The following is a 27,776-nucleotide window of genomic DNA, read 5'->3' as shown; positions in this document are numbered from 1 at the left end:
CCAGAGAGTGCAACAGTAGGGAAAGAGTTGGATAGCGTAGGGGTTAAAATTACTATTCCAAATCCAGAGAGTACAACAGTAGGGAAAGAGTTGGATAGAGTAGGGGTTAAAATTACTATTCCAACTCCAGAGGGTGCAACAGTATGGAAAGCGTTGGATAGTGTAGGGGTAAAAATTACTATTCCCACTCCAGAGAGTGCAACAGTAGGGAAAGCATAGGATAGCGTAGAGGTAAAAACTTACTATTCCCACTCCAGAGAGTGCAACAGTAGGGAAAGCGTTGGATAGCGTAGGGGTTAAAATTACTATTCCAACTCCAGAGAGTGCAACAGTAGGGAAAGAGTTGGATAGCGTAGGTCTAAAAATTACTATTCCCACTCCAGAGAGTGCAACAGTAGGGAAAGCGTTGGATAGCGTAGGGGTTAAAGTTAATATTCCCACTCCAGAGAGTGCAACAGTAGGGAAAGAGTTGGATAGCGTAGGGGTAAAAATTAGTATTCCCACTCCAGCGAGTGCAACAGTAGGGAAAGCGTTGGATAGCGTAGGGGTAAAAATTACTATTCTCACTCCAGAGAGTGCAACAGTATGGAAAGCGTTGGATAGCGTAGGGGTAAATAATACGAATCCCACTCCAGAGAGTGCAACAGTAGGGAACACATTGGATAGCATAGGGGTAAAAATTACTATTCCCACTCCAGAGAGTGCAACAGTAGGGAAACCGTTGGATAGCGTAGGGGTTAAAATAACTATTCCAACTCCAGAGAGTGCAACAGTAGGGAAAGGGTTGGATAGCGTAGGGGTAAAAATTACTATTCCCACTCCAGAGAGTGCAACTGTAGGGAAAGCATTGGATAGCGTAGAGGTTAAAGTTACTATTCCCACTCCAGAGAGTGCAACAGTAGGGAAAGAGTTGGATAGCGTAGGGGTAAAAATTACTATTCCCACTCCAGCGAGTGCAACAGTAGGGAAAGCGTTGGATAGCGTAGGGGTAAAAATTACTATTCCCACTCCAGCGAGTGCAACAGTAGGGAAAGCGTTGGATAGCGTAGGGGTAAAAATTACTATTCCCACTCCAGAGAGTGCAATAGTAGGGAAAGCGTTGGATAGCGTAGGGGTAAAAATTACTATTCCCACTCCAGAGAGTGCAACAGTAGGGAAAGCGTTGGATAGCGTAGAGGTAAAAATTACTATTCCCACTCCAGAGAGTGCAACAGTATGGAAAGCGTTGGATAGCGTAGGGGTAAATAATACGAATCCCATTCCAGAGAGTGCAACAGTAGGGAGAACATTGGATAGCGTAGGGGTAAAAATTACTATTCCCACTCCAGAGAGTGCAACAGTAGGGAAACTGTTGGATAGTGTAGGGGTTAAAATTACTATTCCAACTCCAGAGAGTGCAACAGTAGGGAAAGGGTTGGATAGCGTAGGGGTAAAAATTACTATTCCCACTCCAGAGAGTGCAACTGTAGGGAAAGCGTTGGATAGCGTAGAGGTTAAAGTTACTATTCCCACTCCAGAGAGTGCAACAGTAGGGAAGGAGTTGGATAGCGTAGGGGTAAAAATTACTATTCCCACTCCAGCGAGTGCAACAGTAGGGAAAGCGTTGGATAGCGTAGGGGTAAAAATTACTATTCCCACTCCAGAGAGTGCAACAGTAGGGAAACCGTTGGATAGCGTAGGGGTAAAAATTACTATTCCAACTCCAGAGAGTGCAACAGTAGGGAAAGGGTTGGATAGCGTAGGGGTAAAAATTACTATTCCCACTCCAGAGAGTGCAACTGTAGGGAAAGTGTTGGATAGCGTAGAGGTTAAAGTTACTATTCCCACTCCAGAGAGTGCAACAGTAGGGAAAGAGTTGGATAGCGTAGGGGTTAAAATTACTATTCCAACTCCAGAGAGTGCAACAGTAGGAAAAGAGTTGGATAGCGTAGGGGTTAAAATTACTATTCCAAATCCAGAGAGTGCAACAGTAGGGAAAGAGTTGGATAGAGTAGGGGTTAAAATTACTATTCCAACTCCAGAGGGTGCAACAGTATGGAAAGCGTTGGATAGTGTAGGGGTAAAAATTACTATTCCCACTCCAGAGAGTGCAACAGTAGGGAAAGCATAGGATAGCGTAGAGGTAAAAACTTACTATTCCCACTCCAGAGAGTGCAACAGTAGGGAAAGCGTTGGATAGCGTAGGGGTTAAAATTACTATTCCAACTCCAGAGAGTGCAACAGTAGGGAAAGAGTTGGATAGCGTAGGTGTAAAAACCACTATTCCCACTCCAGAGAGTGCAACAGTAGGGAAAGCGTTGGATAGCGTAGGGGTTAAAGTTAATATTCCCACTCCAGAGAGTGCAACAGTAGGGAAAGAGTTGGATAGCGTAGGGGTAAAAATGACTATTCCCACTCCAGCGAGTGCAACAGTAGGGATAGCGTAGGGGTAAAAATTACTATTCTCACTCCAGAGAGTGCAACAGTATGGAAAGCGTTGGATAGCGTAGGGGTGAATAATACGAATCCCACTCCAGAGAGTGCAACAGTAGGGAACACATTGGATAGCGTAGGGGTAAAAATTACTATTCCCACTCCAGAGAGTGCAACAGTAGGGAAACCGTTGGATAGCGTAGGGGCTAAAATAACTATTCCAACTCCAGAGAGTGCAACAGTAGGGAAAGGGTTGGATAGCGTAGGGGTAAAAATTACTATTCCCACTCCAGAGAGTGCAACTGTAGGGAAAGCGTTGGATAGCGTAGAGGTTAAAGTTACTATTCTCACTCCAGAGAGTGCAACAGTAGGGAAAGAGTTGGATAGCTTAGGGGTAAAAATTACTATTCCCACTCCAGCGAGTGCAACAGTAGGGAAAGCGTTGGATAGCGTAGGGGTAAAAATTACTATTCCCACTCCAGCGAGTGCAACAGTAGGGAAAGCGTTGGATAGCGTAGGGGTAAAAATTACTATTCCCACTCCAGAGAGTGCAATAGTAGGGAAAGCGTTGGATAGCGTAGGGGTAAAAATTACTATTCCCACTCCAGAGAGTGCAACAGTAGGGAAAGCGTTGGATAGCGTAGGGGTAAAAATTACTATTCCCACTCCAGAGAGTGCAACAGTATGGAAAGCGTTGGATAGCGTAGGGGTAAATAATACGAATCCCATTCCAGAGAGTGCAACAGTAGGGAAAACATTGGATAGCGTAGGGGTAAAAATTACTATTCCCACTCCAGAGAGTGCAACAGTAGAGAAACCGTTGGATAGCGTAGGGGTTAAAATTACTATTCCAACTCCAGAGAGTGCAACAGTAGGGAAAGGGTTGGATAGCGTAGGGGTAAAAATTACTATTCCCACTCCAGAGAGTGCAACTGTAGGGAAAGCGTTGGATAGCGTAGAGGTTAAAGTTACTATTCCCACTCCAGAGAGTGCAACAGTAGGGAAAGAGTTGGATAGCGTAGGGGTAAAAATTACTATTCCCACTCAAGCGAGTGCAACAGTAGGGAAAGCGTTGGATAGCGTAGGGGTAAAAATTACTATTCCCACTCCAAAGAGTGCAATAGTAGGGAAAGCGTTGGATAGCATAGGGGTAAAAATTACTATTCCCACTCCAGAGAGTGCAACAGTAGGGAAAGCATTGGATAGCGTAGGGGTAAAAATTACTATTCCCACTCCAGAGAGTGCAACAGTAGGGAAAACGTTGGATAGCGTAGGGGTTAAAATTACTATTCCAACTCCAGAGAGTGCAACAGTAGGGAAAGAGTTGGATAGCGTAGGGGTTAAAATTACTATTCCCAACTCCAGAGAGTGCAACAGTAGGGAAAGAGTTGGATAGCGTAGGGGTTAAACCTACTATTCCAACTCCAGAGAGTGCAACAGTAGGGAAAGTGTTGGATAGTGTAGGGGTAAAATGACTATTCCAACTCCAGTGAGTGCAATAGTAGGGAAAGTAAATACTTCCTATATAAATATAAATAACATAAATAGTAATACCAATTACAAAGTAATTAAAATATTTTACAATTGTATTAAATATATTAAATAATTATTTATAAATACAAATTAAAATTATTTAATTATAAAAATTACCTACTAATAGTAATTAATTACCTATTAACCATAAATTAATTTACAATTTAAAAATTAATCAATTAATTTTAATTAACAATTATATTTTAATTAATTACCTATTAAAAATTAGTTAACAAATAATTCTAAATAAATACCAATAGATTAGATGACATATTTAATTAATTATAATTAAATTACTTCCCACCCTATTCCCCTATAAACCCACAACCCGCTACAGAAAATAATTTCATGAAATTAACATTATATCAATTAATCAATTAAAATTATTTACCAATTATATTTTAATTAATTATCAATTATTATTTAGTTAACAATTAATTCAAAATATTTAACAATAAATAAATTAACATATTTAATTAATTATAATTAAATTACTTCCCACCCTATTCCCCTATAAACCCACAACCCGCTACAGAAAATAATTTAATAAAATTACCATATTTATCAATAAATCAATTATAATTAATTACCAATTATATTTTTATTAATTCCCAATTAATAATTAATTAACAATTAATTCTGAATAAATATCAATAAATAAATTAACAAATTTAATTAATTATAATTAAATTACTTCCCACCCTATTCCCCTATAAACCCACAACCCGCTACAGAAAATAAATGACTAAAATTACATTTTTTATCAATTAATCAATTATAATTAATTGCCAATCATATTTTAATTCATTACCAATTAATAATTAATTAACAATTAATTCTAAATAAATATCAATAAATAAATTAACATATTTAATTAATTATAATTAAATTACTTCCCACCCAATTCCCCTATATACCCACAACGCGCTACAGAATTATATTACACAAAAAATAAAAAATAATATTAACTTACCTTAAATTCAATATTTTTGTTGTCTATATTATGTCTAGTCGATATTATGTCCATTCTATATTTTTGATTCGATATTATGTCCATTCTATTCGATAATAATTTTTTCTAGTCGATATTTTTGTTGTCTATATTATGTCTAGTCGATATTATGTCCATTCTATATTTTTTACTCGATATTCTTTCCAGTCGAAATAAAAAACTCGATAATATGACTGCACACCTGAATCAGCATTTGCTCCTCAGGTGAAATCCTCTGTAAAGACAGATAGGCATACAATGGATGAACAAAACTACCTCCACTTCACATACAGAAGGAAGATACTAGCCCCATCTGAGCCCGAAGCCATGGCCATGCATACATAGCAGGCAACCTCATAAGTTAAAAAATGGAAGGTTAGGCACTGGTGGGACTCCCCTCTCAGTTGGCAAAGGGATGAAACTCCTGCAACGATTAGAGGGATTCAAGGAAGGTGGCTTGAGAGGACCATGGGACCATGAGAGGATTTATGGAAAGTAACAGGTTTATTCAAGCAACTATGTACGGAGTATGAGATGAGTGTTAGTTAATACTTCAGGGTCCTGCAGAGCCAACGTCCCCTTCATAAATATGTTAATGTAAGCTTGGAGCTTCCAGACTACTATCCCCTAAAGAATTGAGTTTTATCAAATCCCTTGACCAAGGAAGCAACTTCAGAAATTTTAAAATATTGATGCACGATTGCTTGACAAACCATGGTGTCTGAGATGTGAATAAGATATATGACTGCTGGACGATTCTGACTAGAAACAACACATGCCTACCCCAGAGAAACAGTGTTTTGGAAATGTTTTCAGGTTAGTCCAATTGGAGACTTTCTTTTAGACCTATTATACCAGGGTCCAGATGCAAAAGCTTGGTAGGGTTCCCATACCTTCCTGTCACCGAAGGTGGGACCACAAGACACTTTTTATGACACTCTGCAGCAATGTGTTGAGATTCCAATTTTGTGGGCTAGAATATTAACAAAGATGTTTATACTATCAACATGAAGAAATTGTTGTCATCTTTATGCTGCTGAGCTCTAATGAACATGTCATCCCAACCATAAAAAATTATAGTTACTTTTCCGTCTCAAGACACATTTGTACTTTTGGGATAGCATGGCAAAGGTGGAATATGGGGCACATTTCTTTTACTTTGGACCAAAATGATATTAGTTCCCATGGTTGAAGTACAGTACATAGTCTCTTGCCAACCTTGGGTTGGGAGATTTTTGGTTTCACCCAATCTGCACCCCGCAATATACGACTCACATTGTGAAGAAGAGCTTTTGGTCCGGAGCTCAGCCCAAAAGAGTGAATTCACCCTCTGCGGGGAGCTTAACTGCATCTTTTTTAAACGTCAAGTCTTCTTACAACTTTGAGGAACCTGCAAACCCCGCTTCTCAGAAAGTTGTAAATACAACTTAGATTAGGTACTCTTCCTTTAGCATCTTTTACGGAAAGTTGGTCCAGCCCAAAATTAGACAAATGATAAATGTTCTGCATGCACTTTAAGCAGTGTAAGTGTTAAGCATGTGCTTTTCGTCGGCCCTGTTTGCAGGCTGGAACGATTAAAATGGATTAGACTCTGTCTATCTTTGGGATTTAGACATTACTAGGAAGCAGCTTGGATTTGTAAAACGGACCTCAATCCTACGGAGGTGTTCGCTGGAACTAAATTCCTCCAAACAGTTTGGTGCAAAAGAATAAAATTACTTAAGCATTGATTAGGACACAGCACCTTTTGCCCCTGTATGTGTTTTAAGGTTACACTGGTCACCTTTCTGCTTGATTAATGTTTACCATCTGCTATTTACTTCTAAAATGTGAGAAGTTTTCTCCTCAAAAATGTTTTTTTCCTTATGCTTACCTTTTAGGAAATTGCTCCTTTGCTCGTATATGCAGTCATTTTGCACTGCCCCCTTTTTTAATCGATCAATGTTTATCAGCTGCTAAACTTGTTTTTTAGAACGTAGGCACTATTCTTTAAAAAAAAAATTTATAGTACGTTTATTTTTTATGATTGCAATGTTTTATCACTTGTCTGTGTTGTCGATTAATTTAAAATAATTCAAACTAGCAAACAAAATGAAATGAGATAGTAGTTCCCAAGGTGTTGCATTATCCCAAGTTCGAATACAACAGAATGGGACAATAGTCAAAACTTAATATTTTCAATAGTGGCAACATATTAGGCCTGTGAAAGCTCGTATGACATTTAGAGAAACAGGTGTCAGTGAATTACTCAAGTTGATTCTGATGTTCCTTACTAATAAAAATAAAATACCCCCAAATGCTTGATAGTTGTAGAGAGCTACTTGCTCCACTGTGGAACTTGCAAGAAGGCAGGGCACTCTGACCAGCATCCTATCAAATGTAATCACCTTTATATTTGATTGAGGGGCGCAACTGAATTATCTATTAAACTGATTCAGACCATCAGAGAATGTAAACTTATCTGTGCATGGTCAAAATAGTATATCTACATACATCTCAATTTATGTTTTTGACCCCCACAAACAGTATGGGAGAGATGGGATGATAAAAATGATCATGGACATGTGCCATCCATCGGTTAAATAGCAGAGGGGTAGAATACAGCCCATGGACATGTGCCATCCATCGGTTAAATAGCAGAGGGGTAGAATACAACCCATGGACATGTGCCATCCATCGGTTAAATAGCAGAGGGGTAGAATACAGCCCGGTTTCAAGCTTCCATTGGTTCTAATGTTATGAATCAAGCGAGTGGGTCCCTCCACATTCACTCCGAATCACACATCAGTGGGTGAGAACTGCAGGGTACTCAGTTAGCTTTTTTAAAAACCTCAGACATTATGTTTTTTTCACAGTCTTTTACAATTACTAAGGTCAAAATCTGACTTGTAATCAATATCGCAAAGGGGGAGCAACAGCATTCTATCATGAACGGACAAATCAGCTATTATTAATAAAGAACGAGCTTTGTCTACTTTACTTCTTCCTGCTCTGAGCCCAACCTGCCAATCAGAAGTAAGGGCCCGGGTACAAGGAAAGCTTGTGGGTTCTATCCTTTGATAACCATATCCCTCGATTAGCTAAAGTTACGATATTGATTAGGGTGGTGGGATCCTTTCGGAGAGCTTGCTGCTAGGTCATTAGGCTCTGCCATCGGCAGATCAGATACTCTTTCTGGATACTAGATTTATTTTTGTCCCGTGAGATGGGACTTCCTAGAATCTTAAGTTCGAATCCTCACTACCATGGTGCCCTTATTGGCAACAGGCTTCAGCCCCACAATCATATACTCATGAACCTCTTGCTAAGTACCATACAGTTCTCATTTCTATATCTTAATTTAGCCTTTCATACAGTAAAGTAACATAAACCTCCCCCTGAAAACTACAAATATGCATCTTGAATTAGAGCAGAGCTTGCACCGGAAAGGATATACAGTATTCAACATACACAAGGTGGAATTGTATATATGTCAAAATAGAGCGATAGTTAAAAGCAGAAGTAGGGCCCAAATGATTTTTTTACCTACTTGCACCCAATACAATATTGGACAGGGAGGTCATAGTTTGCAGTGCTGATTAAATGTGTGTAACCACCTTACTGTTTCTTGGTCTAAAGCGAGGGGTATCCATTTGTAATGCAAATCCTCGTTATCACGGCTAAAAGCCTTCCCCTTAAAAACTGCTCTGCTGAGAGAAATGGGCCTCTGGTCCAATACATGGCTGCTTTTTGCATTTGAGGTCTTGTATGGGGGAAGACCCTGGACAGAGTGTTGTAAGTTTACAAGTTGCTCAGTGCAGGACAGCAAGGCTTCAAATGCAGGCAGGAAACCAATGGAAGACGCTTACAGGCACTCTTGCACAAAAGTGGCAGACATCACCCCCAACTCTGATATGGTGCCAGAGGCTCAGGCTAACTTGTCCAAGTGCACGAGATCAAGAGCGCAATGGAATATCTGTTCCCAGCTGTTGGTTCGTTAAACACCTACACTTAATTCAACTCAGCACAGGACAAGTACTGTGGTCTCCATCTTCAAACCTAAATTAGGCACTTGATATTGCAGGTAGAACAGAACAGGGCTGTCGGCTTCATCATGGGTTAAAAAACTATGGACATGTATTCAATAGCGCACATACCCTGCACTGCCTCAAAGCCTTTTCTGTCCAAACCATGAGAGAAACGAATAAACAGAATGTATTTAATCTGCAGATTCGATAGGTGTGTCTGTGTGTTCTTACCCTAGTAGATGGAAACGCCAGGGTGGAATACTGGTGGTAAAATATTGAACAAATGTGGGAATCTAGTGTAGTTTTTCCTGCTTCTTCAGATAATCTACATTACTCAGTGCAGCCTCCGGGACCGACTTGTAAACCAGTGCATCCCTGCCTTGCGGAATGCCCTTGATAGTGATAACTTGGGATGATTTCGGGCTGTTTACCAGGGCTTTATAGACTGAAAAGAATCACTGTCAACAAGGGAAGATCTAAGACCTCAGCCTTCTGAATGCATTGTGAAACAAGACAACGCTTAGCATCCAAATGCAGGCGGTGTTAGCCACCGGTTTAGAAGGAATTCCATAGGGCTATGCACCATGTAGACAGAAGGCAGCCTCCTCCTAAGTGGAGTAACACAGCATGATGTTCGCTCTATGCTATAGTCGGCGATGGGACGACGACTTTCCCCCTCACTGACTGCCATGCAACTCTACACCAAGTTAAAACTAGCATTCGCTCTCATATTTAGAAAAGTGATCAGATGTTTAAGGGAGTTAATCGCAGGCTCATTCTAAGGAGGCTGAAACTAATACTAAGGATACGAGTAAGAGTTATCTAAGAGAGCAAATCTGCTGCTCTACGAACTAAATTTTAGACCATGCAGAATCTATTTTGCTTAAACCTTTGCCCTGACGGAATCCATTCCAATATTTCTGGGACATTACATATGTAGCCAAATTTTATGAAGGGCTCATTAACCCTGGCTTTCGGGTCTGTAACCATAATTCCACATGGTATAAGTAATACATCAAGAATTCCTCTGGCACATATGTCGTCATGAACCATTGATTCATGAGCCTTCACGTGTAGACTAATTCATGTGGAAAAATTCTGAAATCAAATCAAAAGAAATACATTCTTTTTTGTTTATACTGAAAGACTTCCCCATAATGCTGCCATAAAATTTAGTTACAACCCCTCGAAGGAATGCCTTTGCTCCAGTACTAACACACAGTCAGTTACATTTTATTTTGCTTCTTTTTTAATTAAGACAAGTAAGGAACAACTGGACATTTCACAGTTGCCATTAGCAAACAAATCAGTATAAGTAAAACTACAATGTACATTCATAACTTGCCTCACATACAACTGTACCTTAAATATGGTACACATAGAATCAAAAAATATATATCCCACATAGAATCAGTATACCTTTAAATGAGTCCCAGTTCACAACAGGTAAAAAAAATGGAAATTCGGTGGGTCTCCCTTACATTTGGACCAAATACCTGGCTTTTTAGAAACTCACCAATTTAAGGAGTAGAAATGGGGGGACCTGCAAATTCAAATCATACCTACTCCAGGAGCCAGGAGAGAGCCACAAGAGGTTTGGCTTGACGAACCGCTGCAGGATAGAACAGCAAACGCCGCCACCAGCCGCGCCGCCGCCCCGGGACTTCACATCCCGGCAGCCTTTGCGGCGGAGCGTTCCCTGACGCGCTAGACGCGCCGGGAGGGGCTATAATACAAGCGAGCCCTCGGTGGAGCGGGGGGACCTGCAAATTCAAATCATACCTACTCCAGGAGCCAGGAGAGAGCCACAAGAGGTTTGGCAGCTTGACGAACCGCTGCAGGATAGAACAGCAAACGCCGCCACCAGCCGCGCCGCCGCCCCGGGACTTCACATTCCGGCAGCCTTTGCGGCGGCGCGTTCCCTGACGCGCTAGACGAGCCGGGAGGGGCTATAATACAAGCGAGCCCTCGGTGGAGCGGGAGGACCTGCAAATTCAAATCATACCTACTCCAGGAGCCAGGAGAGAGCCACAAGAGGTTTGGCAGCTTGACGAACCGCTGCAGGATAGAACAGCAAACGCCGCCACCAGCCGCGCCGCCGCCCCGGGACTTCACATCCCGGCAGCCTTTGCGGCGGCGCGTTCCCTGACGCGTTAGACGCGCCGGGAGGGGCTATAATACAAGCGAGCCCCCAGCGTCGCGGGACGCCCGGGGCTAAGCCCGGGCAAAGGGCGGGCCCTCTGTGGCCCTCAGAGGCATGAAAAGGCCAGGCAAGGCCACCCCCTTGATATTTCCACCATCTATCAGCCAAGGTACTGTACCCGATGGAGTAATTCACCGTGTATCAGTGTTGTATAGTATGATTGCACATTACTGAACCTTAGACATTGTTTACGTATGGCTTATTAGTTGAGTGGATCAAGAAACTGTCTATTGTTGCATGGTTGCTATATCCCCTTGTCCTGCTAGCTCTGTGTAACATCTTCGGAGCTAACTCTGTGAGTTTCACTCAGACACCTGATAGCTTTCTAAAACTCAACTGCAAACATGCCTAAGAAATTGGTTCCTGCTGTCACTGAGCCACTTAACACTTTAGATTCTTATTTAGTACAAGTGGTCAGTACAATCAACAACGAAAGAAGGCAATCCCTAGGCTTGAGCCAATCACCAACTTTGCTCCCAGCAAGTCCTTCCTCAAGTGCATTAATGCCAGACACAACGTCACTAAACCCCTCTATAAATATCCCAGACTCTAATTCTCAAGACATTGGTAATGAGGATGAAGATCTAGACCAGCTAGTGGATTTGTCAGGAAATGTGGTGTCTGACTCTGACCAACAGATAGATACGGTCGATGAAGTTCTATCGCCCCCGCCGCCCGTAGTACGGGCCGTGAGAAATTGCAGAAAATCTCAGCCAAAACGTGGGGGGAAACAGCAAGGAAGGAAAAAGCCGGCCACACCACCCAGGCGCGAAGGAAAAAATGTGGAGTTTGATGTTGACGCTGAGTCTAGACGCATCATTGACGACGACCTATTTAACAGGATTCAAGATATGATAGACACGAAAATCAGGACTATCATTAAGCCATTGATTGGGAAACTGGACAAACTAACTGCTGAGGTTAAAAAGTTGGGTGGGTCACAATGTAAGCTGACTGAAGAGGTGGAGAATCTAGTTGCTCTAGTTGCTCTTGTTACAAAACCGGTGGCTACAGATGTGGAGGTCACCCCTACGGAAAGCCAAATACAGACTATTCCGTTAGGGCAGCTAATACCACCATCTGTACCCAATCAGGAAGCAGTAAGAGATCCCCCCATAGCAATATCTGTCTTGTCAGCACCATTACAACAAGGGGATGACTCATCACAATTTATCATGGAAGCCTCACCAGTAGTACTCGTACTGGCAAATGTTCCTGTTATATCACATGATAAAATAGAATCTAATCAGGGTCTAAAGGATAAAGCCTTACACTGGCTCACTAACAATATGCGTATGGCATACCAAGGGCTTGATCAATTAGCAGGGGAGATTGTTATGACAAGGAGCGTACCATGGACTGGGAACAAGCCAAAAAAGTTTAAGGGGGATTGTGTGATATTAAACTTTGCTAATGCAGATGTACTCCCAAACATCTTGTCTAACATCTTTCCTCCTCAACGACGAAGTGGTTCTATAATCCCCCTCACCCTGAAATTTTTCTATAGTGAGATCCAGATTGCTACCTTCCCCAACATCCCTAAACCTAGGAGATATACAAAAGCCACTAGCTGGGGAGGGGAAATCAGACCCAGATATAACAATGATTGTTCTTATCCTATGATTAGTCACGGGAGGGGAAAATATAACTATTCGATTGAGCCACCAGCCAGAACACCAGAACACCAATGTTAAATGGGCCCACTATAAATGGATGGGGACTAGGTACCCCGGGTTATGACCACAGAGGGCAGGGAAATGGGTTTATATCCCGGATGGGAAATGAACAGCCTTTGATGCGCCCAAATACCCCACGACCCATGTGGAATACGACAGCCAGTGGATGGGGCCAGGTAGCTACCCCTTTTGACTGGGGATTGGGAATGGGGAATAGGTATGGAGTTCTATCGAATTTAAATGACTGCGACTGACTTATGGAGGACACTGAGCTGGCAAAAGATGTTTTGAATGCGCCATCAGCCAAGAGTGGACAACATATTAATGGTCTAGACCTTAGCGAGCCCAGCTATCAGATAGTGCAAGAAGGCCAAGTTATATTAAAGAGTGATCATCTTCCCACAATAAATCTGCCTGAGCACAGTGCAAACCAGAGCCTTGTTAGTGATAATTCACAGAGCCCTCTGAAAGTGGGAATTATTGAGGGGACCCAATTGGTACGAGTAGCTGAAGGGGCACTGGTGCGGCACCCAGAATCTAAGAAATCTACAGATTCTTGCAAGATGATAAGCTGGAACATAGCGGGTTTAAATGCCAAACGACAGGACAAGGCATGGTCAAGCTTTGTTTTAGGCCACCATATTATTGCTCTCCAGGAAACCTGGGACACATCCGCCAACCTTTGGTGGGATGGGTTTACTAGCTTTACCAAACCAGCAGTTCCCAGTCGTATGGGGAGAGCCAAGGGAGGCCTTGTACTCTTGTTTTCTTTAGATTTGAAGGGAAGCTGTAGGCAGATTAGCACCGATTCCCATAACATCTTAATGGTAGAAAGAGCGATTAATAACAGTAGCAGGATTATATACATACATTTTTATAATTCAGGGAACAGTGATCATAGAGGTTGTAATGTCACTAACCTAGATAGTATTTTAAAATTAGTAAGCCAGAATATCAAGTACGACTCAGAGTATATTTTATTAGGCGATTTTAATATTCAATATTCAGTGTAGGTTGAGTTTTGTTTGTTATTCCCTCACAGTTAAGCACAGGGCTAAGGTCCTGTCACTCAGTTCTATCACCCATCAAATTTCACTCTTGAGCAACACAGTTTATTTCTATCTCTTGATTGTGTTAGGGTTCTGAGTGATCAACTAACTGCCTACCTCATAATCTTTTTGTGGGCAATGGGGTTATACACTCCTGGTTGACCCAGCCAGTCAGAGACTAGACACTAGCTTTGTCTATCAGTTTCACCCTCTTTTGATCTCCATGGGACAGCGATCTTTGTGGGTAGACACACAATCAGTTTTTTACATGCACAGATAGTATAATTTAACACTGACTAGGGAGACTTTAGAGACCCCTGAGTCACCTAGGCTTACATGCTCTATTTTTTCCTGTGCATAGAGCGGGGCCTCATTCTCCGAGCCGTTGCCGGGTGAGGTGAGGCTTGACTCCCACATACTGCTGGGTAAGTCTTATACACTTTTAAAATAATGTTTAGCAATGACTGCTGGTTTACTCTAAATGCAACCTTTACTGTGTCTGGCGGTTCTAGTATGAATTGGCCCAGCTGAGTCTATAAAATGTTTTGTACATGTGACAAGTTTGTTATGTTTTAGAACAAACAGTAGTTGTGGTTTTTGTTTCCACTTACAGGATCACATTCTCTATCCAACTACTGATTCGGATGGATACGGTAGGATGGTCTACATGACCACTTCACCAGTTGGGACAGCTCGTTAAACAAATGATTTGGTCTGTCCTTTTCTTTTCAATTTACACATTAACATTTGAGTGTATCTTTGCAGTAGCAACATCTTTTGTATCTGGCCCTGAAGAATGCCGGTGTAGTTTCACCTTAGGCAGAAACATGTTGGCCTAATCCATAACACAGCAAAGCATCACAGTGATTTTTTCACACTGTTTTACACTTCTTTTTTAACCTGGCGTCCTGGTGAATATTAATAAAAATGTTTCTTTTGCCTCGACCGTCATTTTAACATCACTTATTTCATTCCTTATTTTTTGCACTGCACTTTTTCAGCACCACTCTGTGGCATGGACACTTTAACAATCTGAACCAGTAGTGTGTGTTGTCTGGCCAATTCATCTGGGCTTTGACTCACCACTCTGGTTAGACGTCCTACATGACGAGGCTCCGCCAAATGGGTGGGCTGACAGGATATCGACCAGAGGCTTGTGTCATGTGACCACTAGGTCTGGGTTAGTGCAATGCAAAGGAGTGGTCTCCTATACAAGACCTTTTAGACTCAGCTCTGTTTGCTAACAGACCCTCCAACTCTTTGTGTTAGTTGGATTTTAATATTCACCCGTGTAATTTAGCCTGTAGGGGAAGTAGTGATGATGGGGATGATGGACTAGAGGGACCCCACTTTGAACACTCTACCGAGGGGGAGGAGCTAGAAGAACTTCTTGCTAACTTCGACTTGCATGAACCAGATGGCGGCCCGAGACTGCCAACTTTTATTGGTGCCCATCAAGGCACAATAATAGACTACATCTTTGTCTCACAAGGTATTTTAAACCGGGTCACGGATTATAGCACAGTACAAACACACTTTAGTGATCATAACCCGGTAGTACTCGAAGTGGCTTGGGGAGCCCATATGGGAACATCCCCAACAACAGTAAAGCTCGCCCACCCATTTAAGTCTACTGACCAAGATAGGCGAGTGAAATGGGCTAAAGTGATCCCGGAAAAATTTTACGATTTTTTTTTTCCTAAGATCAAGGATAAGGTTGAGATTTGTAAACATGCTTGTGGGACGGGCAAAGAAATCGTAGAGGCATTCGAGGTAATATGTGGCCAGGTGTCACAAGATCTCTTAGTTAAGTCAAAAAAAGGAACCCCAGGAGACAAGCGCTGGTTTGACTCAGCATGCTCTAAAGCTCACAGATTACTGCTGGCAGCTCTAAAAAACACTCCTAGGGTAAAAGATGATATTACCAGATTAAGGAAAATCTACAAGCTAGCCATAAAGAAACGAAAGGACACCATCAAACGCGAAACGTGGGAAAATCTCCTTTCAGCGGCAGTGTTGAAGGACAGTAAAAAAAATTGGGAGATTATCAAACAGCCACTATTCTCAGACGATAATAACGAACCCATGGACTGCGTTATCTCCGATGAAAAATGGCTGTCTCATTTTAAAAAAGTTTACGGAGATGATGATGAAGAAACCAAAGGTGTCCCGTCGGTTACTGTAGCTGCTCGTCCCATTTTCTTTAACCACCAAGAAGTGGAAAAAGCTATCCTGGCGACCACAAAGCATAAGGCACCCGGCCCTGATTGTGTCCCCGCTGACTTTTTTATATACTCACCAAAACTGTGGGCAGAGGTATTGGCAAACGTGTTTAACGCAGTTAATGGCAATCCAGTACCTGCCTCATGGGGTACATCTACTATCGTCCCTATTTTTAAAAATAAAGGCCAGCGGGATGATCCTGCCTGTTATAGGCCCATATCCCTCTTGGACTCATCTGTAAAAATCTTAGGTAGAGTCCTTTTATCTAGATTCAGGGAAAATGTTGAGAGCTGTGGCGGGTTGTCCGAAATACAATATGGTTTCAGAGAAAGAAAAGGGACCATTGAACAGTGCGTTAATCTTTACTTGCTTATCTCCAAATATACTGTGGCCAAGGAGGGGTCCGTGTTCCTTGCATTTATGGATCTCTCCTCGGCTTTTGACTTGGTCAATAGGTCAAAGCTGTGGCCCATCTTATTGGAGATGGGCATTGATGAGGCTTTGGTCTCGTTTATGGCCACTCTGCACCAGGAGCTCTTTGCAGCTGTACGCGTAATGAATGATGGTAGACGTACTCCCCTTTTTAAATCCCTAAAGGGGGTACGGCAAGGCTGTATACTAGCCCCCTTGCTCTTCACCATCTATATTAATGGTCTGGGCGCACACCTAGGGGAGCAGGAAGCCGACGTCCCGCGTGCAGGAGCTGATAAAATCCCGGCACTTCTGTATGCGGATGACGCCGTACTAATCACTCGCACGGGTGTTGGCCTCCAGCACCTTTTAGATGCCTTCGCTTCATTTATGGAGCGATTGGATCTTAAGGTAAATGTGATCAAGTCACATACAATGGTGTTGGGGCGTGAGTGCAGCAAGAAGAGACATAAAACATTTTTTTGCAGGGGGGATATTGTTTCTAAGGTATCTACATTCCCCTACCTAGGCGTACTGTTTGATCAGAAAGGGACCTGGGGCCCACAGATAAGAGCAAAGAGATTGGCTGTAATTAGATCATCATCAGCACTCTTGGGCTTTGCTGGTAAGCTAGAGGCTAGGCCTATGGAAGCTCTGTTAAAAATCTACAAGAGCAAATCTGTGGCCATTGCGTTATATGGTTCCGCTTTGTAGGGGTATGTAAATTTGGATCTAATTCAGAGAGCAGAGAATAGATTCATTAGAACCCTGCTTTCTGTACCACAGTCAACCCCAACCTATTCTATTCACAAAGAAGTGGGCCTACATTTTTTGTCAGACACGTTGAGCATGGCCCCTTTGATCTTTTGGCTGAAAATGTGGATGAACGAAGATCTTCCTCTAAACCATAAAATTATGTTTGACGTTCTGTCTTTGGACAATTCTAACAAGATCCCATGGCTGGCCTATTTGGCTAAAGCATTTTTAGAGCTGGGAAGACCGGAGCTTTTTTCCTCCCCTGAGAATATTAAGATGCATGCCATCGATTTTATAAAAAAATCTTTCAGGGGAAGGAAGGAAGCATGCCGTGAAGAACGCGAATTGGAGAAACCATCAGTAAGGGAACATTGCCTACTGGTTAGCTCATCTTCACTTGCACCTTATCTTAGTTTTGTTACAATCCCTTTTCACAGGTTTCTTTTAACTAAGTTTAGATTTAATTTGTTACACTTTTACTTAGGTTCCTTTAAAAATTGGCAGAAGCCGGAATTAGCTTCTCCCTGTAGATGCGACCAGTTCTCTGTGCAAGACACAATGCATTTTGTTATGTTTTGTGGGTTGTACTTAGAGCAGAGAAAAAATATCTGTACCCTGTTCTTAAAGAGGCTGGCTTTACTCAAGTGAGACCGGCCCTGCTCTTTTTACAATTATTGCCTAATCCCCACATTACTTTTTGCATAGCTAATTTTCTGGTAGCCGCCTCAAGGGTGAAAGCTGTCTGCCAAACTTCGCCCTAAAGTAAATGCTTCATTACTTATACTCATTTTATGAATGTAATACTTTTTAACTGTTTGTAAACACCTTTTAAAATGTCTATTTATATTATTGTTCTTAACGAAGAAAAATTGTATGAAATGTTTTTAACTTTTTTCTCTTCTTTGTATGACTTTAATAAGTCGAATAAAGATATTCTGACTGAGTAGAAATGGAGCTACTGCACTTTAAAGCTTATTTGTGGTCACATTTCATGTCCTGAAATGCACTATCGACTGGTTGACACCCACTAGCAGTAAACAGAACCTTATTAGCCTTAGAGGTTAACACACATTTAAAAATCTCCAGACAAATAGGCCATAGAATCATGGTTCAAGTGATTCTGGATTCAGATAATCTAGCACTAGATAACTGGACACGTCTAAAGTGCCTGGGTAAAGGAGGACCCTTGGGATCCTTTCTTGATTAGGAGTGAGTAATACCTTCTGCCACAACGTTTAGGCAGGGTGAGTGGCAGTGGTGGCTCAACGTGCATTCCTTTGATTGTTTCAGTACCTCATAAACCTGCAAAGGACAACAATGGAAATACAAGACGGGTTGAGTTGCTGAAAGGTGTGCCATTAAATCAGCTTATTAAATACGGACAGGTTAGAAACAGTTCTGTAGCAGTTTGCCTTCTTGGATTCAAAGTAGGATTTCTTTAGGAGAGGACAGGTGCAAGTGGTTTCGAGGTGACTGAGATAAATCTCATCTTAGATGATAACTCTGGACTATGGAGCTGAGTTCCTTGGACTTACGGAGACATTGAAGAGGTGAGCGGCATGGAAGCTTAACCTTTTTTTCATGATTAAGGTTGGATAGAACATCAATCGCTGCCTATTTAGGTATCAGTTTGATCCAAGGTGCTTCTCTATTCATGCCTAATACAATCTTTCCTTCATTTGAGAGTGAGAACCAGTGTCTGGAGCTATGTTTGAAGCATTGGAATATAAGCGGCTCCAAGGAAATCAACAGTCTGAGATTCACTGGTCAAAGGTGAATACTGCTTGTTTAGTCAGGTGGAAATACGTGAGCTGCTGGACTAAGTTATTGAACTAAAAAGGGATATAACATAGCTTCTTCTGGGTTTAGGTTCTGGTGGTTGGAGCAGGAGATCTCTTCTTCTACGGTGGGATGGAAATAGTGATGGGGATGGTGTGATGGTCGCTTCCCAGAAGAGGGAAGGGCTAACACGCTTTGAGTGTGGATCTGCCAAAATGGCGCTCATAATGTGCCACAAAAGACGTGCTGTTGGAGGCCAGTATTACAAAGGGGTGATGATGGACCTGGCAGCACAGCGGCCAGGGAGATAAACAGAAACAAATCACCTGGGATGAACAGGACAAAGTAGTAAAGGACCCTGGAGGAGATGACGTCACTGGGGGGTTTGGTGAAGACAGTTATATGGAGGGGGTTAACAGATGCAAACCGGTGACCGAACTGCAGGAAGATGCTGTATCTTAGAAGAAAGGTATTTGGAAGTAGGAGCAAAGAAGGCAACAAAGGTGTTGATGCTGAAAGCAAACATTTGTAAATGATGGCTGACTCTCTTGTTAGGATATGTTCTTGATAACGTTCTAAGAGTTACAGACTGACTGCAATGTTCTGAAATCAAATCAAAATAAATATATGTTTTATTGTTTATACTGAAAGAATTCCGCATAGTGCTGTCATAAAATTAAGTTATGGAATTGCTGTAAACAATTCTGGTAGTTCTTTTAAGAGAAGATTATACATATGTAAAAGAAAAAACATATTTTAGCAGTGCCACAAATGAATATGTTAGACTAATAACGTAAAGTAAAGGTGGAAGGGGTACGGGACTCAGGAGTTAAAAGGAAGTTACTGGTTTGAGGTGAAGGAACAGAGCGTGTGCATGAAGACTGAAAAACAAATTAAGAAGCTGTGTGGCTTTGAGGAGGGGGTGAGAAAGAGGAGGAAACAGCCGTGTTCAGTCTCAGCCATGTACATGTGATACGCTGTGAGGGAAAAAATGACTGATGGTAGGGCATGTAACAGTTGCCGTGGAGGCTGTGAGGTGAAGAAAGAATGTGAAATGTGTTTCAGGCAAAATAACGTGAAAGACATGGTAAGGTATAGGACAGGATAGGCTAGCATGGGTTTAGGATTAGGATGGGGGTGTTCGAAGTAAGATAAAGGAACACAGTAAGACATAGAGGATCTTATTAGAAGGTGAAGGGTTTAGCCAAATAGCATGGGGAAAAGAGGTGTGCTCAGGGGTGTCGTATTGTTCCTAATAATACATAGGATTTGCGTGTTTAGACAACATAAACTAAGGGATTGGTGTCCAGACTGATTCCAGACACCCCAAAGGAAATGTTAGCCTTTAGACCAGCTAGCTCACAGTGCCCCTATACGGGAAACAACCATCTCAACGCATGCGTTACGACGCATGCGTTGACATCGCGTGCACTTACAACGCACGCGACGGTACGACACGTGCGTTGTCTACGCACGCCATTACGTCGAATGCGCATTTAGAACGCATGCATTCCCAACGCATGGGATGTAATGGACGCGCGCTGAGACGGCCTCCGGGGGACACAGACGACAGGGAGACAACGTTGGAACAACGACGAGACAGGTAAGGAGGTGCTGTTTTGGGGTTGCGTTAGGGCTTAGGGCTAATTGCAGTATAGGTGCTGTTTTGAGGTGGGGGATTAGGGCTACTTGTTGAATGGGTGCTGTTTTGGGGTTGCGTTAGGGTTACTAGGGCTACTTATAGAATGGGTGCTGTTTTGGGGTTGCGTTAGGGCTACTAGGGCTACTTATAGAATGGGTGCTGTTTTGGGGTTGCATTAGGGCTTAAGGCTTCGTTTACTATTGGTGCTGTTTTGGGGTTTCCGTAGGGCTTAGGTCTACTTGCAGTATAGGGACTGTTTTGACCTTTGGGGATTAGGGTTTAGGGTTGAGGTCGTAGTGTAGGCTTGATTTACTGTTTAGGGCTTAGGGTTAAGGGAAGGGTTAGCGTGCCATATTGCAGGGTACTATTTCATGGTTCAAGGATTAGGGTTTAGGTTCGGGTGAAGGGAAATGCGCATACGGCAACAAATTGCTATGTAATAACATGCAGGGTGTCTGTATGCGATGTAACTGTATTTCACATGCATGCCTATACGAATGCGACGTAATGGTATGCAATGTGATTACTCACGATGTAAGGGCACATGCGATGTATTAATTGCGATGTAAAGGCATGCAATGTGAGTTTTTGCTATGTATCATCATACATCCCCACCATACGCCTCTTAACTTTATCAAGGAGGGAATAGTTTCTGGCAGCTATCGAACATGACAACCCTTGATCCTTCAGGGAACGTGCAAACAGTCAGTACTTTTCCCTCAGTCATTCGTGGTCACTTGGTCTCAGAGAGATACACAGAATAAGATGGGGACGTCTTCAATAAGCATTTATTGAACCAGTGTCATTCTAGTATAAAATACATGTGCTACGACAACCATTAGACAGAAACAGACATATACGATTACAAGTACCAACAGAGTAAATAAGATGTAGAATTCTACCAGGCTGCTAAAACAGTAAATATATGTAGGCATAATGACGCACGGCAGCAATCATGTACCTAGCATGTATGTAGGTGTAAAGGCAAGAATCCCCCTAGGAAAGAGCCTGCCCCATTACCTGATGGGAAAGAACAAAGGACCCCGTCTTGGTCTTGAGTTGGACACCGCGCAAGGGGTATCAGACCACACTACGTGCTGAAGTTTCTGCAGGCAGGAATCTCAGCGTCTTATGTCAGCATGGAAGCTTCTCCTCTGGTTTGCCCAGTGAAGATGTGTGTCTTATATACCCTAAAGGCACCCTAAGAGATTCTACCTAGATGTATCATGTAAATGTGGGCCTATTGTCCAAAGATGATGATAGCGGCGTTTGTAGAGAGTTATTATACAGAAGATGGTAAACTTGCTGTGTATGTCCTAGGCAGGGGATTAAGATATAATACTAAGAATCCTCATGCATAATTACTGAGGCAAATTTTGGGAGAAAACTACAAAACATTTATTCGGCATGTAACTAGGCAAAAGGTCAGTGCCAAAGCAGTTATGTAGAGCAAGGTAGGACAAATGTAGGTAAAATGTCATGTAGCTACCTAGGCCTTTATTGGAGTACATTAGGGTTCATAATACCCAGTTCTCATCCGAAGGAAGATTACATCAACTAATGCTAAACTACGCCTGTCGTAAAAGCATAAAAACATTGTACTAAAAAACGTATTTAAAAAACATCTAAAAACTTGTTATCTGTAAAAATTATGTAAAAAGTTAAAATGCTCTATAAGTCCTCTAAATAGTCTATATACTGTTAGGCCAACAGAGCACACCGAAAGTCATGGTGCCCGGTACGAGCAGGAGACCAATAAAACAAAAAAAATGTTTGGAATTCCACTTTGTCTTGTTTTTGAAAAAGGCCAAATTGTATACCAGCACTCAGAGAGCCAAATGTTAATGTGTCCTGTGTGGGAGATGCAACATCACTGTCGCTTGCCTTCACAGACAACGGTCCCTGTAACACCTCTTGGGTCAGGTTAATAGAGAAAAGGTGATCTTCTCCGGTTCCCACAGCAGCCGCTGAGGAAGCACCCGACACCTGTGAGCATGTTGCAGAGCCGGTATCAATTTCCAACAGGAGCTGAAGCATTTCGTGGTGGCTCTAAGAATGCTGACATCAACATGGGAATATGCTGAGGACACTGTAATACGTGGACCTTTAAGGGGTCCAGTAGTACTTCATCATTTGGTGGCACAACCGATGAAAGGGTTAGACATATGTCCAACACGCATTTGTATGCGCAGAAGAGGCATCCAAGCACAGGCAAGACGCAGTCAACCCAGACTGAACTGAACAATAGGAACCAATGCTCACTTAGCTCCCAAAGTCGAGCTGTGCCCAGATGGAGCATCATGTGTTCACGGCAATGTTGCACCAAGAGTGCTTTTTCCATCTCCGTGGAGGATGGGTTATCCATTGCGTAGCAGAAAAATTAAAACCAGGATACCCACTACAAGGAGTAGGACCAGCAGAAGCCCTCCCAAAATGCTTCCTAATACGGAGTGTATAAATGATGGAATAACTCCCAAGATCGTCTGAAAGGTGCTCAATAGTCCAGAACCTATATTCCTAAATAGGTGCACTATCCCACTCGAACCAGACATGTTAAAGATATGAAATACCATTTTCCCACAATGGAACGGGAAGTTAGTTTGAACTAGTGCCTGTATCTCAGCCAAAGATCTTGCAACCTGGAGATCAAAGGTTTCTCTGGCTGAAGTTAAGGCCACATCCTTCTGTAAAAGCATGGCTTCCAGTCTGCTCAGAGAATCAAACCGTATAAGGGAAATATTCAATGAAGGCCATGGCGGCACCTTCCTGATTCTATGGGTCGGTGGAAACAATACTTGCATACAAGAAGTTACCCTGGAAGTTACTGTGACCAGATATGTGATGCCTGGCAGCATCCCACAACAACCTTGATCATTCAGCATCAGATAAATCCCATTCTAGTGTTGTATTTCTATCGAGGACCCTAATTTGATATTCCTAATTTATGCCCTTGTATGGCTATATTAAATAATATCCTTATAAAGGCATAAGAATCATATCCATATTTAGTCATAGCCCATGCAGTCCAAATTAAGCAAGGCTACTTCCCCAGACTCCTAGAAAGTACAACGCGTTCTTTAAACAAAGCAAACGTCCAGCAACCTGGGAAATCCCCATGCTTCTGTTTTGATTTGTCCTAGAACTCCTGCGAGCACTGAAAGAACGGCCAGTTCTTAGTGACATCTTTATTGACGTCTTATGTCCAACCTTACGTCAAACCCGGCACCTTTCAGGTATAAATATACCAATGTTGCCTTAAGCAAACACACGGTGGTTTGGAGCAGAGCGGCTATCTACGTGCCCGAGAGCCCAGCTGAAGCGAGAGCCCACGGACGCCGCCCCTCCCTTTTGACGCACTGAGAAAGACGCTGTCTTTTTCTCCAGCCGAGAAAATCCAGCTCCGGTGTTTCCAGCTGCTCTTGCAGGTTGCTGGGATATTGAGTCCTGAGAGACTTTATCCATTTTAAAGTATCATATGGCTAAGAAACCATATCAATGCTTTTACAGTATTATTTCATAATACTACTTTTACTGTACGCACTTTACTTTATAATAAGTATTGCAATTATGGCAATTCATTTCTCTTGCATGAGAAAGAAGACTGTTCAATAAGTAACACCTTTTATTGAAAACGCCCGTCTCTCTATTTCTCTGCACTCTGGTGAAACTAAGTATGCACGATTGACTGAGTAAAATAGCTGTCTATTGTTTTCACACGACTCTAGAGATACACTCTTATTCTGAGGGAGCAAAGTTGTCATGTTATATGGTGGTCAGAAGCTAATCCCTTCTTGTCTATCCAGGGAAGTTAAACTCCTCCTTGTTTATTCGAGAAAGTTTCTAGTGACCTCTGAGCTAGCTGGCAAAACTAATTAAGTCTAATATAGTCAATAGAGACCTATTCGACCTCAGTCCTACGTCTACACTGCTGTTTATATTATTCCAATGTGCAGAACCTATTGGGAATATAGGTACTACACTACATGGCGCCCAACGTTTGGTAAGGTGATAATCTAATGCAAGACACTAGAGTAACTCAGTCGTGCTTTTTCACACAGAACCCTTTTTCCTGTAAAAACTCCAAAAGACGTCTGGAGTGGGTAAAAGGTTAAAATCCGCGGGAACTTAGTAGGAAGAGATTCCTATGTATAGTTTTTGGTTTAGTCAACGTTGAAGGATACAGTGTTCCAAAATATTGTGCACCTAATCTTTGTTTCCCTTGAAACTTGATCTGCAACAAAAAATTTCTATCAGTAAAATGGTGGAAAGTGAAGACGAAAGGGAGACAGCTAGAATAGCAGCTCAACTCCTAGCGGATGACACAAGTCTCCAAGAAAATGACCCGAATGTTATACTCATTCCGGCAAATATAAGAAGAACTATAACTATTAAACTTATAGAAAATGGACTGACATCACGAGGTGGTACAGTCATATTCGTGGTAGAGGCCCATGAATATCGGCAGACAGAGGTATTCTATTCATGGATACACTTTCCAGCAGCAAACGCTGTAACAAAAGAATTCCACTGTTACAAAATAGAGGAACCTCCGGATGAATACACTCCTTTCGAGGATGTTGAAATCCCACTAAATTACCAAGAGCACCTGCTCTGGTTTAAAGGCGCCCTAAAACATCAAAATCACATCACCAGGCTCGGTCCACTAGGTAGACCAGGAGCCACGTGGCCGGTTCTAGCCAGCTACACACCACATACCGACATTGAAAAAATGTCAAGTGAAGAACTTTTAGATAAAATAAAAGAATTATCAAAGGCATATAGAGAATTAGTTCAATTGGCAATGGAGGACATAACATACCTCCAGAGATTGAAAGAAACAGATATAGCAGAACAACCTTTTGAACTTGCCAGAATCATAGAAAAATCCTATGAAGAATTAGGTAGAGATAGTTTGGGTGGGAAACCAGTAAAACCCAAACTACTTGAAAATCCTGAAAAAACATTTATTAAAAATAAACTAAACACTTCAAAAAAGAGTTGGGATGGAAATAAACAATCCACTCCCAAAGAAAAACGATTCCAGTCCAGAGGAAGGTCTCCTCAACGGAGAGAAAGATCTCCGGACCAAGGAAACAAGTCTCCCCAGAGGGAGCCCTCTGAGAAAAGATACAACCTTAGAGATAGGGATAATTTGAGAAAACCTGATAGATATCAAGATATTGATACACGTCCCTCTCGAACTTTTCAGACTTCCTCACAGAAATCGGAAAGAAGAGGACGGTCAGAACACAAGGAAGAGCACGTCAAGTCCAAAGACAAGGAACCTGCTCATCAAAGTGAAAAATTACAATTTCAAAGAAAGAAGGTAGCCAGTATTAAAATAATTAAACATGCCGGGGATACTGAGGACACAACTGAAAAACGGGGAGTGGGCCCAGACAATGCTAGACAGCGCAGCAGAAGTGACAACAGCTCGCAAGATCTTGATGAATCTGCTGGAGACAGTGGACACGAATGAATACATTCAGGTGGAAACTGCAGATACCAGAGTTAGCAAACCTCATAAAATATATGAAATAACATTTCGTATAGAGGGGGACAAGACTAGGAAAGTAAGGGGTCTCTTTTGGGATAACCTTTCGAAAGGCTATGACATCCTGTTAGCTGAGAAAGACTGGCCACCAGAGTTTGTCAGGGAGTGCCCTCATGGCGGAGAAATGATTATGCTTGCCTTCTCAAATCATATTTCAACTCATAAAAAATCCATATATGCAAGAAAATGGGCAGTGGCCCAAGCTCCTGCCTTATCTAAAAATCATGTAGGATGGGATGAGGATTCTCCTCACCACAAAATCCAGTTAAAAAGTCAACCCACTCCACAAAGGCAGTACCCGGTTAAACAAGAAGCTAAAAAACAAGTCAGGGAGATCTTAGATCAACTTGAATACCAGGGGGGGGGATTGAAACATGCACCTCACAAATGAACAATCCTTTGTTTCCTGTCTACAAGCCAGGCGATTCATATCGTCTAGTTTTGGACTACAGACACTTAAACTCCTGTTGCAAAACATTTGCAGTACAAAACTCACACAGTGCTGCACTGATGAATAACATCGTGCGCAAAAAATATAAAACGACATTAGACATCTCTAATGGATTCTTTTGTCAAAACATTGCACCTGAAAGCAGGTATTTGACCGCTTTCTCAATAATGGGGTCGCAAAAACACTTCTGTCGACTCCCACAGGGATTCAAGAATAGCCCAGGATTATTCTCAGCAAGAGTAACAGAGTTACTACAAATATATGATGATGAGGCATTATCTTATGTCGATGACATCTATCTCACAGATGATGACCTGGAGACACACTTGAAAAGAGTGAACACCATAATACTTGGATTCGCAGCTGAGGGTTACAAATTCAACTTTAAAAAGTCACGAATTGCCCATCTAACTGTCCTATTTTTAGGATATGAATTATCAAGTGAAGGCAAAAGCCTACCAGACAACTTCTTAGAGAAGTGTGCTGTACTCCAAGCACCTAAAACGCTGAAGAACTTACAATCAATACTAGGTTTCCTGAATTTCTGAAGAACATACATTCTAAATTATGCAGAGAGGGTTAAACCTCTCTATGAATTAATAAAACCTGATTTCAAACCAATCAATTGGACTCAGAAACACACAGAAAATTTAAGATCATTGCAAACAGACATGTTAGCTAAAACAAAATTACAAACTCGCGAAAACGTACGCAACCTTGTAATCCGAGTCATCCCAGGAAGATGCGGATTCACGTACCTAACCTCTAATGAGGGAGAAACGGTACCAATAGCTTACAAATCTCACTTGTACACACAAGCTGAAATGAAATTCAGTTCTACTGAAAAAATTCTAATAGCGGTTCAAACTGCTGTAGCAAAAGAAAGAGCCCAAGCCCAAGGCAGAAGAATAACTGTTTTAACAGCAGAATCAGCCCTTGAGGCATTAACAAGCCCACGCAATTTGACTGCTGTGGCATTAGATCCAAAATGGATACATTGGGAAAATTCTCTTGCTGCAGAAGACGTGAAATACTATTTTGACCCGAAAATGAAAAAACTAGAAAATCTAGAATATGAAGAAGAATATC

This window comes from Lissotriton helveticus, chromosome 6 (genome assembly GCF_964261635.1).
Source record: "Lissotriton helveticus chromosome 6, aLisHel1.1, whole genome shotgun sequence".
Taxonomy (NCBI): domain Eukaryota; kingdom Metazoa; phylum Chordata; class Amphibia; order Caudata; family Salamandridae; genus Lissotriton; species Lissotriton helveticus.
The sequence above is the reverse complement of the archived record's forward strand: the minus strand, read 5'-3'. Positions refer to the sequence as shown.